The sequence below is a fragment of the Mesoplodon mirus genome (genome assembly GCF_964341445.2).
Source record: "Mesoplodon mirus genome assembly, contig: HAP1_SCAFFOLD_4437, whole genome shotgun sequence".
NCBI classification, from domain to species: Eukaryota; Metazoa; Chordata; class Mammalia; order Artiodactyla; family Ziphiidae; genus Mesoplodon; species Mesoplodon mirus.
In genome coordinates, this window is record NW_028293616.1 from 174 (window position 1) to 5,000 (window position 4,827).

The following is a 4,827-nucleotide window of genomic DNA, read 5'->3' on the forward strand; positions in this document are numbered from 1 at the left end:
AACGTTTCGCGGAGAATCTCACTTTAGCAATAACAATATCGCTACCAACGCGTTGTGTTTTAAGTTTAGACGATGAACTTTTGTATTATAAACCCAAGGTGGACATGCATGCATATATTGCATGCAGCAAGCGTTCAGTCGCGATACAGATGCATTTCTCCGGCTTCTATGCAACTGTGAAACAATAAATCACTTGAAAAATTCATTTTCCAACAAAAATTCAATAATTCAATAAGTACCGCAATATGCAGTATGTAGCTACTTTGTCAAAAATATTCAACTTAAATGAGGTAGATCAGACAACACCACGGATTTAACTGAACACCTTATTGATGTATCGTGTATACAGATCCTGATTCTCGGCTAATAACAAGTCCACGAAATATGAAACCTATAAAAAGTAAGCTTTTAGTAACATTTCCGCTAAATTTCTAATGTGTTATAACACACTTCGTCCAGAATCTGCTCAATCATCGTCAAATTTGGACATTTTGCTGCGCAGCTCGTATCAATACATTCAGTTAGATGTGGAGAACAGTCCTTATTCTGGAAGCAGACGATGCATAAATTAGCGAAACTTATTATTTATCTTCAAAATATGAACCACCTTGGTGAGCCCCATACGTTCCATTGCTGCTTGTGGGAGAAGGTTTGTATCCACATCACATATCTTCTGCAGGTTATGAATTGTATCAGAAGGCTCTCTGACGTCCTATAAAGCGACCATTACCTAGCAATGAAATGTATATAAGTCGAATAGGTATGAATAAGAACTATAAATACCGAAAACGTCGTCGACATTGCATCCGGTCTACTTATGTCGCCCTGTGACAACTTTCCTTGAGATAAAGCAACCTTGAAATGCACAAACAATAATGATATTTAGCACGAATAAATTTTGTGCACAAAAGGAGTAATGTGAAAAAAAAAATTTAGAGACCTCAGTTGCTCTTGATCTCCAACAGACACTACAACAAAAGGTGTACGAGCAAGGCACGTTATTTGATTCATGTCCGGAACAGATCACAACACCCATACAGGCACACTAAATAGGTAAGAAACTCAAAATATAGTAAAAAATAATAGTAAATCGAGGTACCACAACGACAAGTCCAGAAATCACGCTTCATACTGACCTCGAGTGATCATCTCTTGGGAGAATATGCCTTCCCATATCAATCAAGCAAGAGACATCATGTTCAAGAAAACCTTTGAAAGTTTTCGCCCTGGCCGCCGAAATGCGAAATGCTCTGTTAATATTCTAATTAAAGGCAAATAACGAGTATAGCTTTTTATGGTAGAACAACAGCGTTGAACATAGAACTTTTTCGTGTTATAGCATTGGAAAACTCAACTTCCGAAATCAAGGTTTTAAAGGTGCATTGTCCATAACAACGGATTATTATATACCTAACACAAGGTTCTGAAAACTGGCAAAGTGAAATAGATTGCTAGAAGTTGATTACAAATCACAGACCACAAGTAGTCTTCAAGTATTAGAACTACTTTGTTCAAGTTCAAGTATACTGCATTCACAAATTTGTTAACTCGGCACACCACGAAATACACACAATGTGAAAAGTCGCACAAACTCCTTGCTCAATTCTGGACCTCTACGAAATGCATAAAAGCGTCTAAAGCCTTTTTGGGCAAGACTCCTTTACCTTCAAAATACTGCTATACATTCAAACATGAGTTACCCATATTCAAGAAATAGTCATGCTCAGCATAATTTAAAATTGTCAAGTATGTCGTAGATCACACATTCCCTTCTCTGGACTTTGAAAAAACCCCATGATTTTTCAAATTTTCATAATGACATGCTACCTTTCAAATTTGTGGCTTGTGGGTGGCAATTTGACTACCTACAGAACGATTTCTCACATAGGCTTTCTCTTTATAATGTTGGATTACGATTGGCATCCAATCTTTCCTCAGCTTTTGTATCCATTACGCGTGGAAAAAACAAGTACTAGTAAATTGTTGGACACCTAGAAATATACTTTCCTTCATGGAGTGGGAAACCACTGACAATGGTAAATTAACGTAATATTTCTTATGTCTATCTATCTAAAAAAATCTATGGTGACTTTATAGTAACAAATACTTTCAGAATCAATATTGATGACTTTGACCTAATGCTTTCCAAGTGAAGAACATGAAATTAACACCACATCTCGTTAAGCCTTTTGCATACGAAATGTTGCGCTCGTCTCAAAATTCGACTAATGATCAGACTGCTTCGCACAGGCCTCATTGTTCCACAGAAAAGAGACAAATCAGCAGGTTTTTTTATTTTTTTTTCGCTGAGCCTTAATAACATACCAAAAAAGCTACCAATACGAAGAGCACAGCTTTCAAGATAGTCGTAATAAAGTGGGGAGTTTAAAAGTCAACCTGTCACCAAAGCCTCAACACTATATGCCAATATGTTGGTGCACGAGCCAAGGACTATTCACGTCCGAATTTCCAAAGATCTATAGAGAGGCCGCAAACATTTTAAAACAAACGAAAACAGCATTAGACAAAACCGCAATGTGCGAAACCGTGTAAACAACGCCCGATTTACCTTACCTTAATTAGTTTAAAAATTGAGATCACTATTCAGCGGCATTCGAATGAATCCACAAAGGGATTTTCGTAACTATAATCTGACATAGTTGTTGAGTGTGCTCTACAAACTGTTTACGAAGATTATTCTTTTGTGCGTCTCAAAGACGTGCTGCCAAGGATTCTGCTGCATTCACCAAATCAAAACCATGCCCAGGGTCGTAGAAGTCTGCCGGAAACACCATCTGCACTCCATTTGTATAGCTCTTGTCGGCAGGAAGAAGCTTTTGGTAGAGTCGAAACAAATATAGTTCTATCAGCGTTCGTTGACAGAGTGGTTCCTATTAGATTACCGTGAACTTCATGCTGAATGTCAATCTACACCTTTTAAGTGGCATTTCTCAAGTGAAATAAAGTTTCTTAATCAAGACGTAGGCTGAAGCTTCAATCACTTAAGAGTTCTGTGCACCAACCTTAGAGAGCTCGAAAGATCTCTTATGAAATGTACACTATTTAGACTTCGACTTACACATCGCAGTTAAGATCTCCGAAATCTACTTCATCACTGAGATGTAGCACATAGATGGATAACGAAACACAAATGGGGCTGCTCATATAATAACAATGGTCAACGAATGGATGAAAATAATTGCAGAGTGGAGTCTAAGAGGAGGCAAAATTATAGACGTCCACCTACGTGTCGAAAAGTGAACTTTTTGGTTGGTCATGTTAGCGCTCTGCCTTCGAAAACGGAAATGATTGACAAATTGCAGAATGTGCTTCACGGAACTCATCTGGCTCGAACGTGACCACCTCGACGATTGAGCGAGAAAACATGTGCAGGGGCCCTGAGAATTGAGTGAGCGGCAGTACAGTTTCCATTTTTTCCTGCCAAGGTGTGCGAAAGTAACCCAATGGGTTTTGTACGCTCTAGGGGCTTGTCGAGCGTCATATTTGTCTTTTAGTGTCCTGCCGAAGCATTCTGACCATTATTTATATGGTCTTTCCGCTTTGTAGTAAACGCTTGTCGAACGGATCCACATTCCTCAAGTGCATCAACGTCGAACGCCTTATTCTTTTATCCTTTATACATGCATATATATATATATATATATATAAGGTATATTTGAGAAAATCTAAGATTTAGTTTATTCGTTCTGATGTGTCTGAATGAGTGTCAGAAACAAATCCTTTTTTTCAGAACGCTTTCACGTTTGCGTGACCACTACTAATTCCAGCTGCATGTAACGAAAAGATAACATATGCAGTGCGAAGACTCCAAGATTGCTAGCCATGGACTTCAACTCATATAATTTAACTCTATTTTTCTATTACACCTACCGCACGGATAAATTTGACGAGATGAGGTCACTTTATAGGTCTTCAGCGTTGGGTGCCTTAAGATGATGTCTTTGCAGGTTTCACTTGTTTTGAAATTAAGAACGCATCCCATTACATAACTGCGATTCAAGTTATAATGGCATTCATGAATAAGCATATCAGTATACAAAAAGTGTTAACCCGGCACCACATAAACGGAGAATTCATTCTATAAAATAACATGAGGTCATGCTATCACACTGCTTTACAATTAAAGTTCTACGATTATAAATCATGCCAGTATACCGCAGAATAAAACTAAGCACTTAAAGAGGAAGAATAATTTCATTCAGTTCCTTCCTTTTTTCCTCATTCATCTTCAACATAAAATTAGCGCCGTCTGTAGAGCAATCGAATAAAAACGTTAAAGAATAAGGAATTTTAAAAAATAACCTAACCTGGTAATATTGTGGCGAACCAGATAGGAAACGCTTTTCAACAGAAACAATATCTACTATTTCTGTCAAGGAAAAGAGTTCAGTTATTGTGAATCTCTGCAATGATGAAAAATTACAAAAATGAGAAAATGACTTTACATCGCTTTTCCTTACTCATATTAACACTTGTTTTAAATACATATTTTGATCAACAAAATACCTTTGTATCAGTCTGATATCGAGCTGAGAACTTAACAAGTTTGCCCGGCGAAGTATTGCCACGTAATTCTTCGGGAAGGCTCAACAATACAAATTTACTCAAAATAGCAACAATACACATATATATGCATATATATGTATATAATGTAAATGTACACTGAATCATAAACTAACTGAAAAAAATGTCGCCATGAGCTTTGGAATAGACAGTGGAAATGTCCAAAACTACTCCGTCGACATTCTGCACAGCAGTCTTCAAAGAAATATTGCTTAAACGGTTATAACTAAAAGCACCTGTACG

General features: G+C 37.3%; 1 long non-coding RNA gene across 1 annotated transcript; it reads right to left on the reverse strand.

Annotated features, from left to right (window-relative positions):
* Nucleotides 1-448: 448 nt before the first annotated feature.
* LOC309798590 lies at nt 449-861 on the reverse strand. The gene is made up of 3 exons (XR_014293211.1): nt 784-861; nt 605-712; nt 449-546 (listed from the first exon to the last, which is right to left on the reverse strand). It is a non-coding gene; the product is annotated as an uncharacterized lncRNA (long non-coding RNA).
* Nucleotides 862-4,827: the final 3,966 nt, after the last annotated feature.